Source organism: Pteropus medius, unplaced genomic scaffold (genome assembly GCF_902729225.1).
Source record: "Pteropus medius unplaced genomic scaffold, Ma_sr-lr_union100, whole genome shotgun sequence".
NCBI lineage: Eukaryota > Metazoa > Chordata > Mammalia > Chiroptera > Pteropodidae > Pteropus > Pteropus medius.
Genome location: NW_024354500.1, coordinates 20900773 through 20916487, shown reverse-complemented (window position 1 = coordinate 20916487; position 15715 = coordinate 20900773). Strand labels below are relative to the sequence as shown.

The window sequence follows — 15715 nt, the reverse complement described above, 5'->3', positions numbered from 1 at the left end:
CTTCAGTTTCTTTCATCAGTGTCTTATAGTTTTCAGTGTACAGGTCTTTTATTTTCCTGGTTAAATTTATTTCTGATATTATTTTTAAATCTATTGATTGCTTTCTTGATTTCTTTTTCAAGTAGCTTGTATATAGAAATGCAACTGATTTTTGTATGTTGATTTAGTTTCCTGCAACTTTACTGAATTTGTTAATTAGGTCTAACAGATTTTTGGTGTAGTCTTTAGGGTTTTCAATATATAGGATCATATCTGCAAATAGTGACAGTTTACTTCTTCTTTTCCTATTAGAGGCTTTTAATTTCTTTTTATGCCAATTTTCTGTGGCCAAGACTTCCAAGTACTATGTTGCATAGAAGTGGTGAGAGCAAGCATCCTTGTCTTATTCCTGAGTTTAGAGGAACACTTTTAACTTTTTACTGTTGAGTATGTTAGCTTTGGGCCTGTCATATATGGCCTTTATTATGTTGAAGTATATTTTTTCTACAATTAATTTATTGATAGTTTTTATCATGAAAGTATGTTGAATTTTGTCAGATGCTTATTTTGCATCTATTGAGATGATCATATGACTATTACCCTTCATTTTGTTTATGTGGTATGTCATGTTTATTGATTTGCACATGTCAGACCATCCATGCTTGCATCTCAGGGATAAATTCCACTTGATCATAGTATATGATCCTTTTAATGTGCTCTCATATTTGGTTTGCTAGTATTTCGTTGAGGATTTTTGCATCTGTGTTCATCAGGGATATTGGCCTATAATTTTCTTTTCTTGTGGTGTCTTTGTCTGGCTTCCATATGAGGGTAATGCTGGCCCTGTAAAATGTGTTTGGAACTATTTCTTTTAATCAGTTTTTAGGAAGAGTTTGAGAAGGGTTGGTATTAGTTCTTTAAATATTTGGTATTAGTTCTTTAAATGTTTGGTAGCATTCACCAGTGAAGCCATCTGCCCCTGGACTTCTGTTTGTTGGAAGAGTTTTGATTACTGATTTAATCTCCTAACTCATTGATCTGTTCAGATTTTCTGTTTCTTCATGATTCAGTCACATGTAAGGTTGGGTTGTTTGAGATCTTTCGAGGTCATTTGTATGGCAGAAATATTTCACATAATATCATTTACAAAGCAATGTTATTTTGACATTATGACAAATAGTGCTTCAGAAATACCCAAATAGAGTACCTTCTTAAAAAGAAGGTACTCTATTTGGGCACCGTGATTTTGGTTTTTATTAGTTGTAGGTCCAGATAGAGTGTTGCTACCAGTCAGTTTCTAGTTCTGGTATTATCAACCGTGTGTTATTGATTGTGAAATAGCAATGATCTGATAGTTTCCTAGTGTGTAAATGGAAGTATCTTTTAAAAATAAATTGCTTATGACAGACATCAATCTTTAAAAAAAACACCTAGGTTTGAAAGACAGTAGACTTCCATAATATATAATTTTTACTTCTGTTGAAAACATTATTTATACCATCATTCCAGAAAAAATTTAAGAAGTTGCATACTTTTTAATTAAGTTATAGCAGCTTGGATTTTCTCTATACTTTTAATTATATACCTTTTTTCTTTCTTTTTTTTTTTTTGAAGTATAATTGACATACAATATTATATTAGTTTCAGATAGATAACATATTGATTCAATGTTTATATACATTATGAAGTGATCACCAACGTAGGTCTAGTTACCATCTGTCACCATACAAAATTATAATTGACTATATTCTATATACAGTACATTACATCCACATGGCGTATTTATTTTATAACTGCAAGTTTGTACCTCTTAATCTCCTTCACCTCTTTTGCCCATTTTCCACTGCCCTCCCCACTAGCAACCACCAGTTTGTTCTGTGTATCTCTGAATCTGTTCCTGTTTTGTTTCGTGTTTTAGATTCCACAGATAAGCATACTCTGTTTCTTCTTTGACTTGTACTTTTATCATAAGACCTTTTCTTTCCAGTGATATATTTTACCATAATTCTTATATCTTGTGTATATTTATGCAAAACTTTTAAGAAGAATAGAAAAAAAATAATGATTTTTGTCTTTGAGTCACAGTAGGGCAGATTAAATGGGGTAGGAATTAGATAGTATTATACAGCTTATCTCTACACATTTAAATTATTTCCAACATGAGATTGTGCTGACAGTGAGAGATTTGAGGCAGGAAATAGCTGTCATCTGCAATGACATTTGTCACAAAAAACAATGAGTATGTATAAGCTGTTGAAAATTGATTAATAAAAATGCATTCAGAGACTTCTACAGGAGAAAAATTATTGCTGGTTCTAGGCCCCATTTCGAAATGTTAGAGGACTATCTACAATTTCAACCAAAAGTTCAAGTAACAACTCTCCATTTCTAATAGTGATAGTATTTTTTAAAAAGAAATATTCTTTTATTTGTTTTTTTAAATATCTATCTATCCCTTGTCTCTGAAAATAATTTTATGTAATAATGAAGGCAAATAGTTAAAAGATCTATTAATCCCAAAGGATTTGTAGTGAAAACCATAGCTCATTTTCTATTTTTTAATATTTCTTTTTTCCTAATGGTTTTCTCTATATATAGACATTTTTACTTCCTGTTATAATAAATGACATTTTATCTTACTTACACTAATTCCTCCCTCTCTCTCCCCTCCTTTTAAAAAGAGATTTCATTATTCCTATATCTTTCTTTGACCATTATTGTAGCTTCAAATAACATATTTAAAGCTTCGTACTCTACCTATTTCAGCAAATATGACAGACTCCTAATTTTGTAAAGTAAGGATATATACAATCTTGCCTCTTTATTCAAGTTTTCTCCTTCCCTGTATCTCCCAACCTGTTAAGTATATCCTTTGTTTTATATTATCAAAGTTGCTAATATTCATATTCTGTTTTGCAGCTGTATTTAAGTCATATGTGCTTTGTCTATGGTTAGGTTCCTAATGTTGAAAACAAGTAAACTACCTTTGCATTTTTATGGTAACACAGTGGGAAAGGGTTTATAAAATTGAAATGACTATCCAACATAAAGAAAGAGGATCTTAAGTGTCTGGCAAGTCAAGGCAAATCTAGTTACCATTTTGGTATTGAGCTGGGTCACCTGTGATATAGAAATATAGAAATAGATATATCTGAGGTGTTTTAGAAGTTGTAAATTCAAAGATGTGCCCCAGTTGTAGTTAATAAAGTAGTGACTTAGAATTTGGCTACCAGCTTTCTCTTATGTAACCTTGGAGAACTCACTTAACCTTTGTGAGCTTCATTTTCTCATCTGTGAAATGTGTTACCTGCTTTACAAGGTTAAGTAAGTGAAAGTTCTTAGCAAACTCTAAAGGGCTGTATACAAGTAAAGTTTTGTTATTTCACTTCTAGTGATAAAAGAAAAATGGAAAGCAGTCAGGTTTTGACTCATGTTATGATTTGTGAACCATCTAATGTAAAGAGCTGAAAATTATAATAAAGTTAATTTCGTGTTTTCCTATGATTTATATAATTTCTATTATGTAGCATAGTAATTAAGTACGTAAGATAATAGCTCATGTTAGTAAGTAAATTAAGAAAAAAATTTTAAATCAAAAAGATCATTTCTGGGATAAGTGTGAACTGGGATGACCAAGGGCAAGAAGGGGAAAACTGAAAGGAGGAAGAGACCTCAAAAGACTCCTGAATTTATAACTTATCAAGGAAACCTAGGTTCCTGGGCTTGCATTTCTATGCATATAAAACTAGCTTAATCTATAGAAAGTGTTTGAATTTGGACATAACTAGTTTCAAATCTTGTTCTTCCACTCACTAGCTATATGGTCTTAAGCAAATTATTCAGTTTTTTGAGCCTTTTGTAATCAGTGAAATAGAAATAATCCTTGTGTTGCAGTGTGTTTATGAAAATTGGATAAAGAGACCTCGTATAGTGCTCAGTAAATATTGCTTTCCTTTGTCTTACCCTCTGTTTCTATCCTAAATTGCCCCAAATGTTAAAAAGCTGAAATAAGATGGACTCTAGGATTTGAGAACCCACTTGATTTAAGAAAAAATAGTCCCCGAAGGAGTTTACTGACAGCTATTTATATATGCCTTTCCATTCTTAGTTTTCAAGAATTAGCCTTAACTTGTATGCATGATTGGTATGGTTTAACCTTTTTATGCCTTCCTTGGGCCTTTCCTTCCCCCGTAAGATAACTGTTCCCTGCTAGTGTAGCGGCTCTGTATATGTGTAAGAGTGAGCTGCACACATATGTTTGAACTAGATTATCAGTGTGACATAGAAGACCAAGCACAGGCTTTAGAGCAAACAGCAATGGCATTTGCTTCCTGGGAAAATTACTTAAGTTATCAGAGCCTTGGTATCTACAAAATGGATATGTTAATTCCTGCCCTATAAGAGTGCCTAAAGGATTAGTAACATGCATAAAGCACAATGCCTGACACATAGTAACTGCTCTATACATGGCAGCTGATAATAGCAATAATAAGACTGCTGTCTTTTTCTTTTTGTATTTTTTATTGAATAAATTTGACATATAACACTTTAAGGTGTGCAACATGTTATTTTGATACATTTATATATTATAATTGCCTTTGTAGCATTGTCTATATTCATTATACTATGCATTAGATCTCTATGGCTTATTTATTACTCTTTGCAAGTTTGTACCCTTAAACAACATTAATCTTCCTACCTCCATCCTCTGGTAACTCCCATTTTACTCTGTTTTTTGAGTTTGACTTCTTTACATCCTACATATAGGTGATATCATATAGTACTTGTCTTTCTCTGACTTATCTCGTTTAGCATAATGTGTTTGGGGTCCATCTATGTTGTTGCAAATGGCAAGATAGCCTCCTTTCTCATAACTGAGTAATATTTCATTGTATATATACCACATCTTTTTTTACCCATTAGGCTATTGCAAATAATACTGAAATAAACATGAGAGTACATATATCTCTTCAAAATCCTGTTTTCATTTCATTTGGATATATATCCAGAAGTAGAACTGCTGGATTATATGATAGGTCTATTTTTAATTTTTTGAGGAACTTCCATATTGTTTTCCATAGTGGCTGGACCAATTTACATTTCCACCAACAATATATAAGGGTTCCCTTTTCACCACATTCTCATTAGCACTGTTTGTCTATTGTCTTCTTGATCATAGCCATTCTAACAGGTGTGAGGTGGTATCTCACTGTGGTTTGGATTTGCATTTCCCAGATGATAAGTAATATTGGGCATCTATTCATGCCTGCTGGCCATTTTGATGTCCTCTTTGGAAAAAAATGTTTATTTAGTTCCTATGTAAAACTGCTTCATGAGGAGAAAGGGAAATTTCACAAAAATAAACAATGTGTGGGGAAGTTCTTATTACTAAAAAATATTATCCACTTTGGTAGAAGCTTCACAATTAGGTAAGCATTTGGAGTAATAAGAAATCAACTCATGTTGAACAAAAAAGAAATTTCCGGTTATTTGTATTCAATCAGGGTTTTTCTAAGGTCATCTATTCTGGATAAAATTACTTGTCCATATGTGTATTTCATTTTTCTTCCTATTTACCACCATCTAGTATTTTCATGCAGGTGATAGCAGTTAAAAAAATTAATATCAAGAAAAAAGTAAGGCTAGAAATAAGGTCTAATTAACAAAGAAAGGGTTGGCCCAGTTACTTCGCCTTGGCAGTGGTTAATTGGCCACTTGTGATAAAGCTTTAAATATTTTGAAGTGCTACTAAAAGAACCATCCTTTTCTCCCTTATTAATTGTCTTCTTATATTTTGCCCAGCCACTGACTTTTCAAGGCCTTCCTTTGACATCCACTGAAATGTCATAGTTTTGCTGACTTGTTAAGATTTTTCATGTTTTGACCCTATACTACATGTCTAACTTTATTTCCCACTGTCCTCCCTGTGGATTCTGTGGAACCACTTTCAGTTTCTCCAATTCGATGGGTTCTAATTTACCTCATTGCTTATGCAGGTACTCTCTTCCTCATTATCTCCTTTGTTAAGCCATAGATAACTCTGATAGGTAGTTAGAAGTTTCCTCTGCCATGTTGTCATAGCACTTTCTATATACTTTTTTCAGCTCTTATCATATAATTTTTTTCTTCAGAAATGGAATTCTAACACAATCAAAGAAAGAATAGTTAAAGAAGAATGTTTTTTTTCAAATGAGGAAAATTTAAAGTGTATAGATGGAGACAATTCTTATTATATCACTAATTCATTACTGTTATCAGTAACTGAATAATCTCAACAACTATGAATGGAAAACTCACCATAAAGTTAGATCTTTCAATAAACTTTGCGTAGATAATGAAACTAGAGTCTACTTGGTATTACAAGCCTCTATTTTGTTTTCCCTATATTCCACAGCTTCCTTCTGTCACTGCCTTTAATTCCCTGTTTACTTGGCTTAAGAGATAATGATAATTACATTGCCATTTGCTTTGGCCTCCTTAAATAGAGAATTAAGAGATTATCACACTGTACTGCGATTATTTGTTTGTATGTTTCTATTCAAACTAGATTGGAACTCTGAAAAGAAGGGCAGTGTTATTTGTTTGTACTCGTAGTTCCTGGTATTTTAGAGGCTTAATAAATTGTGATTCAATGAATGCTAACTTGTTCACAAAATAAATAAAAAGAGATACGAATGTTAGCTGTTTAACCAAACGAAATGCAGAAAGATAGTGTTGAAATAAATTATAAATTATCTTGACTTAATGTAAGTATTTGAAGGCCTGTATCACAAGTCACTAAAAGTATATATCTGATGTTTGGGTTAGCAGATTACTGAGAAGCAAAGTGAAAATAATCATTTCATCAAGGAAATAGGGCACTAAATTAAGAAGTTAGGTGAAAGTTTATTTATTCAGTAAATACTTGCTGAGTGCCTATTATGTGTAAAACATAGTGCTCACTCCTAAATTAAAGCAATGAAGAAGATATATTTGGCTCCTAACCTCATGGAAAGAGATTATCTAGTAAATATTAAAAAGCAGAGAAGGTTTCAGATTCTAGACAATAAACTGAGTATACACGTATGTGTTTGGGTCTTCTTGTTTCCTGTACTCTTTGGTAATAGTGATACAGAACAAAAAGAAATAACAGAAAAATATTTAAGTTTTGAAGGACAGAAAACAGAGTGGGAGCTGAACTACCTTTTGGAGCACCTCCTAGGAATTGCAAACAGGTACAGCACATGAAGGGAAGTGAGAAGTGGGCCAGAAAACAGATTAATTAAAGGTCCGTAATTGGGTCAACTGTGAACCAACATTTGTGAAGAAAATGGCCCAAGTGTAGAATGTCAGAAAGATTAGTATTTACCTTAGGACAAAACCTCAGAGCTTTTCTCTAAATAAATTGCCATGGGATAATAACACTCCAGAGTAAAGCACTCATTCCTTTTGTGTGTGTGTGTGGTAAAAAATATATAACATAGAATCTACCCTTTCAACAAATTTTTAAGTGTACAGTGTTGTTAACTATATGCATGTTGTTATACAGCAGGTCACTAGAACTTTTTTCACCTTTTATGACTGAAATCATTGAATAGCAACTCATTCCCCTGTCCTGACCCCTAGCAACTACCATTCTACCTTCTGCTTCCATGAGTTTGACTACTTTGGGTAAACCTCATATAAATAGAATCATGCAGTATTTGTCTGGCCTATTTCACTTAGCATAAGTCCTCATGGTTCATTCATATTGTAGTACAAGACAGGCTTTCCTTCTTTTTTAAAACTGAAAATATTTCATCATACACCTCATTTTCTTTATACATTCATCCATCAGTGGACATTTAAGTTGTTTCTACCTCTTGGCTACTATGAATAATGCTGAAATGAAGATGGGCGTATACATATGTCTTTGAGATCCTGTGTTCAATTGTTTTGGATAAATACCCAGAAATGAGATTTCTGGATCATATGGTAGTTCTATTTTTAGTTTTTTAAGGAACCTCCAAACTGTTTTTCATAACAGCTATACCATTTTACATTCCCATCAACAGTGTACACAAGTTCCATTTTCTCCACAAGTGTTGACCATGTACATAATATTATATGAAATAAAAATATACGAAACACGGACCTTGCCTTCAAAAAGTTCCAGTTCCTTCCACATGAAATGATCTTCCTTTTCATCTTTATTTGACTTTTTTTTTTATGGTATTTCAACTCAGTGCTTTATTCTCAACAAAGCCTTTCCCGACTCCACAGACTAGGTTCACCCTCCTATTAAAAGATGCCATTGTAATCTGTCCTTCTCTGTAACACAGTGTAGATATAATTTACAGAATTGGATGAGGACAATGAAAGTGGACTTTTTGTTTGGTTTAGTTTGGTCTGGTCTATTTAGCTTAGAACAATGCATGGCACAGAGTAACTGTACAGTAAATATTTAAAATTTTATTGTGAAATATATATTTTTGAAGATTATATAAAACATTATTTTATTAAGTAATAAATATCCAGATACCCAAACCTTCATTTAAGAACTAGAACATTACTAGTACCAAAAAAAGCCTCCTGTATACCCCTCCTGACTTTTGTGTTCACTCTTTTGCTTTCTTTATAGTTTTATCACCTGTGATTGTATCCCAAGGAAATATCTGTTTGAGTTTGGAAAAGCTGAGTAATAAGCAAAAACCTAGTTGTGTAAGAAAGCTGCGGCATCACTACTATTAAAAGACAGCTCCCAGAAGAAAAGCTGAACAGAGTTTCAGCTTGGGAGGTTTTAAGTCCCCTTTGGGGAAGTTAGTAGACAGAGTTAAGAATGAATTGTGTGAATCATAGAGCTCACCACATTCAAGGCTTCTATAAAGGTTGGAATGTGATGAAATATAGGATATCCAACATATGGAGTAGGCTGATTTGCATCTAAACTTACTATTCAACTTTTCTTCCTTCTACTCTCAGTAATAGGTCAAAGTGGAAAACATATGTAAGGTGAAAAGACTGCCCTCATATGATCTAGGTGATAGAGCAGAAAGTTCATTTTGAGTATACTTGAGAATACTCTCAAACAAGTCAAGTACTGAAAAACATTTGGTCAAGCTTTTCACCTGTCCTCAGGTTAAAAAATGTTACCCTGGCATCAAAGATCTTTCACATGGCAGACCTCAACATATCTATCTCTCAAGACACATTAAGCCAATCTTTAATAGTCACCATCTGTATATAAGGCAGAGGGTCTCTTAGGAATCTTCCTTCACCATCTTCCTAGGGCTTCGCTTTGCCTCTGTTCTGCATTGGATCTCTTGTTTTCTAACACCTTTTTTCCTTTTTCTTGATTTACTCTATCATTTTGGTGGAGCCTGTTCTCTAATATCTTGTTGAGAAAAGTAGCATAGGAAATAAGTACTTTGAAACCTCCTATGTCCAGAAATGACTTTATTCCTCTCTTACTTGTTTGAAAGTTTACCTAAGTATAGAATTCTGGGTTGAAACTCTTTTTTTCCTTCAGAATTTTTAAAACATTGCCCCATTGTCTTTTGGTTTGCAACATTGCTGTTAAGACTTCAAAAAAAAAAAAAAGACTTCCATAGCCATTCTGATTGATAATCCTTTATATATGACCTTTTATCCTTTCACAAATCTTGTAGAATCTCCTCTTTGTTCTAGTGTTCTGCTGGCAAGCAGTGATGTACTTCAGGTCTCTGAGTATTCATTGGGCCCTTTTAATCTAGAAACATATGTCCTTCAGTTTTGGGAAAATTTTTTATTTTGTTAATGATTTTGTCCCATCTGTTTTCTTTGTTCTTTCCAGAACTTCTATCATTTAGATGGTAGATCATCTCACCAGTTCTTTTAATTTTTAGTTCTTTTTTTTTTTTTTTTTTTTTTTTTTTTTTTTTTTTTTTTTTGCTTATTTACTGGGTTATTTCTTCAACTTTAACCTCTTTTTTGAACTTTTTGCTTTTCCCTATTTCTCTCCTTTATTTTCTTTCCCTCTATCTTTCTCCATTCTCTTTTTACTCCTTTCTCTTCATCCCTTTTATCTCTCTTTTTCTTATCTACAAGTTTCTTTTTTCCTCTCTTTATTTTAATCTCTAACTTAAAAGTTAGAAGCTTTCTTTAGATATCTGATTGTCCTCAATTATCTATACGTGACTGAAAAGAAGGCTGATTAGAAATTCTGAGAGCATACATGGGACTTATCTCTTTGAGCTTCACATTAGGATGATGTCGGTGAGCCCTTTGCTAAGGAATCTTTGAAGTCAGTATCTATAGAGATTATCTATTATAATAGATCTATATAATAGATCTATTATAGATTTATTGGGTTAGATTCCCCATGTCAAGAACTGTGAAGAATCTGAGATTTGGCCATATATATTGTTGAAAAAAATTCTCTGCAGTTTCTCACATTTCTATATACCTTGTAAGGAGAGACACTGAGGGACTTCTTTTCCAGGTTTGTAAAGGATATTTCTATAGCAAAGAGCTTTAGAAGATATAGATAGTGTTTCTGGAGCAGAAGGTAGATTTGTTTACTCTCTAGTTTAATAAAGATAATGTCTCCAGTTCAAAGTTTAGACAGGTTTTCTTGTAGTACCTTTTAAAGACATGGGACTTTGGGAAGTGAGGACAAGGAGAACTGATGAGAACATGAAGCTCCTGCTGCCTGCTATGCTATATGTTATAATATCCTTTGTCTTTGACCCAGGAGTCTTATGTCTTTTGTCAGCATCCATGAAACTGGTAGGCTAACTTGTTAGCTTGCAGGTAGGGTAAAATCTTAGACTCTTTACAGTTCTTGAAATGCCAGAGAAGATTCATGTCTGTTTCCTTCCTAGAGAGTAAGATCTAATTGCCCACCTTATAGGAGCCCAGTAGTGGAGAAATTATGCCAATCTCTGCATTCAGTATGCTTTTTCTCATGCTCAGTTTTGCCAGGTGACTTTCAGTTCAGAGGGCTTCTGTTTTATCCTCTCTAGGGAATAAACCTCTACTAGGATGAAGGAGGAGTAACAACCTAACAACATGTAGTAGGGAGAGTATGTAGGAATCTGTTTTGATCTTTGTTGATAGGTTACCTTATCAGTTAAACATTGTGTGACTTTTCTGTTTAAAGTTGCTACCTTTCTTACCCTCTATTCTCTCTCTCTCTTTTTTTTTACCATAGCACTTATTACCTTCAAACATACTGTATCATTTACTTATTTACTATTTTTATTCTCTGTCACCCCTCCCATTAGGGTATAAGCTCCGTGAGTTAAGAGATTTTTATTTCCTTTATTTTACTGTATATCTCTAACACCTAGAAAGTACTTAGCATATAATAGGTATTCAGTAAATATTTGTTGACTGGATGAGTGAATGAATGACTAAGAAGAACTTGCACATCTTTGCCCATTGTTCCTCGTTCAAGAATAAAATTAAAGAGAAGTATTTTATTTTCTTTGGTACATCTTTGTACCATGTCATTGGTACATCTTTTTTAAAGCTTTAAATATTGATATTAATTGAGAATACAGGTAACTTTCACAGGTGGTTAATTATGGTCATTCCAAAGCAATTTAGAATGATTTATTTTGTTAGGTTTTTTTTTTTTTTTTTTTTGTCCCATGCTAGAATCCCTTTTAGGGCATTCCTAAAGGCAGTGTTTGGGTTTTTTTGTTTGGTTTGGTTTTTTTGTTTTTATGTGTGAGCATTTCTAGTGCTTTCACTCAATAAATATTGGATACATTTTGTTGGTAGAGCCAGTGGGGTTTAATGAAGAATTGCATGTGGGTCATGGAAGATAGAAAAATTAATAAAGGTCACAGAGTGAGTAAGTGGCAGAATTTAAACCCAGCAAGTCTGGCGCTAGAACCTATTAACTACTATGCTATGCTTCTTCTTGGATGAGAGAAAAACCAGAAAAATGACTAAGAAGTGGTTGCCTGTGAGGTAGGACTAAAACCAGAAAAATGTGATGCCCAGGAAGCCAAATTAAAGAAGTAGTGAAGAATAAGAGAATGTGTAACTGTCAGATGCTTATTATAAGTCGAGTAAGATGAGGTCTGAGAATTCACCATTGCATTTATCAAAGCATAAGGTAGGGGTCTCGATAAGAGCAGTTACATGCACTGAAGTCCAGATAAAGTGTGAATTATTATTGTATAAGAATTTACTCACAAACTTAATTTAAAACAACAAACATTATCTCCCTGTTTCTTTGTGTCTGGAATCCAGAAGGTGTCTAGCTGCTGCCTCTAGCTTAAGGTCTCTTAAGTCTTCATCTGTTCCTCCTACTGTATTCACATAAATCATACAGTTACTTCTGCTGTATTTACACAGATAAACCCTGGGACTTTGTGGGAAGTATTTTACAAGGAGTTGAATACCAAGAGGTGAGAATCGTTGGGGACCACTGAAGAGACTGGTTATCACAAAACAGGCCAAAGAGAGAGTGGAAGGAGATGAATTAGACATTAAATACCAGATAATCTTTTGAGGAGTTTGCCAGAAAGGCAGGGCAGAGAAATAGGGAATTTGTCCAGGTGTACCTGCGAATAGATAAGCATCAGTATGGAACAAAGAAGCTCCAGGTCCAGTAGTACTAGGAATGAAGAAGAGGCTACAGCCCTGACTTGAGAGAGCTGCATTAGAGCAGCATCCTCAGGGAAGAGCAACAGGGGAACATTCCCTTTCTGAAGCAGTAGATTCAAGTTTCTCATTATCTGAGTGCATTAAAAAATCTACTTTCCATTGAGGAAAGTTTCTTCCCTTTCTCATCTGTTCTCTGAAATATACAATTAAGTTTCTGATCTACTTCGTTTCTTTCCACATGTCAAATTTTCAGAAAAGCTGTAAGTACAGGACAAAGAACTTTTTTTCCTGAGCCATTTAAGATTAACCACTTAAGGATAGTTTGCTACCATGATGCTCCATCAGTCCCAAATACTTCAGAATGTATTTCCTCCAAACAAGAATATTCTCCTACATAATCCCAATAACATCTTCGAAATTAACTGATATATTACCACCATCCTATTATCAGACCCATTCAAGTTTTGCTAGTTGTCCCAATAAAGTCTTTCATAGCAAAATGATCCAGTATGGAATTCTACATTGTAATTAGTTATGTCTCTTTAGTTTCCTTCATTCTGGAACAGTTCTTCCATCTTTCTTGATTTTCATGACCCTGACACTTTTGAAATTAAAATTTTGTTAATTTGTAGAATGTCCCTCAATTTGCATTGGTCTGAGATTTCATCATGATTAGATTCAGGATATGCACCTTTGACAGGAATATCTCAGAAGTGATGCTGTATTCTTATTTTATTTTATTTATTTTTTTATGTTGACATTGGTTAATGAAATCTGGTAAGTTTCAGCTGTACATTTTAACAGTAAGGCATATATATAGTTACATTGTGTGTTCACCTCCCATAGTTAGATTTCTTTCTTTCACAACATATGTGACCTCTTATACCCCATCTATCTCCCCTTTCCTCCCTCCCCACTACCCTCTGGTAACTACTGGTCTATTGTCCATGTCCATGAGTCTCTGTTTGTTTGTCCTGTTCATTTGTTGCTTTTAGGTTGTGTTCCTATTTTATTAGGTGGCATTTCTATAATTAGGTGATTTCTATATTTATGATGATGTTAATTTGGATCATTTGATTAAGTCAGACTTCACTCTAAAGTTACTTTTTCCCTTTCAATTAATAAGTATCCTTTTCTTTGTCAAACTTCAGATTTGTTTATTCATTTCTATATATCATTATAGACTTATGGATTTTCATATTATTTAATGATGTTAATCCATTACTGTCATAATTTATTTTGGTGCTGAGTTCATCCCAGATATGGCCACGGTAGCCTCTTCAAGCTAGCTTTTATGTCCTTTTGATGTGTCCCTCATTCTTTTAGCACTTCCTTACTTTCTGATATGAAAGGTGGCCTAGACTTTTCTTGTCCTATCTCTGCCCCAGCTCTGGCATCAGCCATTTCTCCAAAAGCCTTGGTTCCTTTTAGTGGAGAATATTTTAAAAAACAATATTTGGGACTGTGCCGTTCTTAGGCCTTTTGAGTGGACAGAGCTAGTGAATACATGTATGTATACATGAATATATTTACATATGCATATACAAATTTAACATGTCTTTCTTTATCTAAATATATAGTGAAAACCATGAGTTCACATCAGTATTTCTAATTTCAATCCAGTACCACAGAATTCATTCTATATTTGTATCTTCTTTCTATATGTGTACATTCTTTTTCAGTCAATAAGAAACCTGACTCTCCTTATCTTAATATATTTTCTTTTTTGATTAGTCCCTTATATGTGCCAGCCTGTTGTCACTGTTTCCTCTCTCTTGTGGGCTACTTGGGCTTCAGCACCTCATGTCAGTTCACTACCTTATGTAGACATCCTCCTCACCCAACTTGGACTTGCTAAATCCTTGTGCCAAGAGTTATCTGAATGGATATTCTCTTCACCTTGGGCTCCATTAGAGTGTGTCAGGGTGCCACTGCCTACACTCACCCTCTCCCCTATATGGAAGTTTTTCGCATCTCTTTTGGACTGCTACACCGTGTACCAGGCTCTCCACTGCAAGGACACCCTCCTCACCTAATTTGTGTTCCAGCCCCCCAGCATAGGTGCCCTGTCATGCAGTTGTCTTCCTAACCTTGCTTGGGCTCCCAATGCCTCCCTCTAAGTCAACCCTCCAGCTAGATTGCCCTCCTCTCCCTGCGCTGATTCCGATACTTCACTCCAAGCTTCCCTCATCACCATGTGCAGGCTCAGACATCAGACCACCGCTCCATGTGGACAAACCACCCTCCTATTCCAGGTGGATTCTGGACTTTCTGCCCTGAGGAGATGCCTACCTTGCTTTGTCTCTGGCTTAAACATTTTCAGTTTTTTGACTGTTTCTCACATCATGTTATTTCTGGATGATAGAGTAACATGACACCTAACTTCAACAACCCAGAGGTAGACCAGACGTTACAGGTTAAGGATGTGGTCTTCCAAGAGACTACTCTCACTTCAGATACCAACTGCAAGTTCAAGGGTCCACAAACTACTCTTCCTTCTGGCCAGCTGGCTATAAATTTGGGGCTCCTTTTATCTCCTCAGGTTTGATAATTTACTAGAACAACTCACAGAACTCAGGAAAGCATTCTGCATGTTTTACAGTTTTATTATAGCAAAAGGATAAAATCAGAGCCAGTCTAAAAAGAAGAAATGCATAGGACAAGATCTGGAAGGGTCATGGATTTGTGAAGCTTTTGTTCTCTCCTCATGGATGCATTACTTTCCCAGAAAATTGATACATGACAACATATATAGAGTATTGCAAATCAGGGTAGCTCAAGCTTCAGTGTCCAGAATTTTTACTGGCATTTTATTACACAAGCATGATTGGATCATTACCCACATGGCTCAGTCTCCAGGAAGTAGGGCTTACATCTGTGGTTCAAAGCTTCAGCTCTCTAATCGCGTGGTTGGTCTTCTGGTGTGGCCAACTCCGTTCTGGTTCTGAGTAATCATCTCCTATGCAGAAGCTATCTAGGGGCCCATCTTGAGTTACCTCATTAACATAAACTGTCAGGGCCCACCATGAATATCAGAGACATTCCTGTCATTGGGAAATTCTAAGAATTTAGAGGCTACCTCTCAGGAATCAGAGATAAAAACTAGCCAGATTCTTTATTCCAAGGATTTAGAGGTTACTTCTCAGCAACCAGGACAAAGACAAACCAAATTCTTTAC

At 34.6% G+C, this 15715-nt stretch overlaps 1 protein-coding gene across 11 annotated transcripts in view; it reads left to right on the top strand.

Moving 5' to 3' along the window:
• Positions 1 to 15715, top strand: part of FAM135A (family with sequence similarity 135 member A) — a 95703-nt gene that overhangs the window by 23759 nt on the left and 56229 nt on the right. The window lies entirely within an intron of this gene.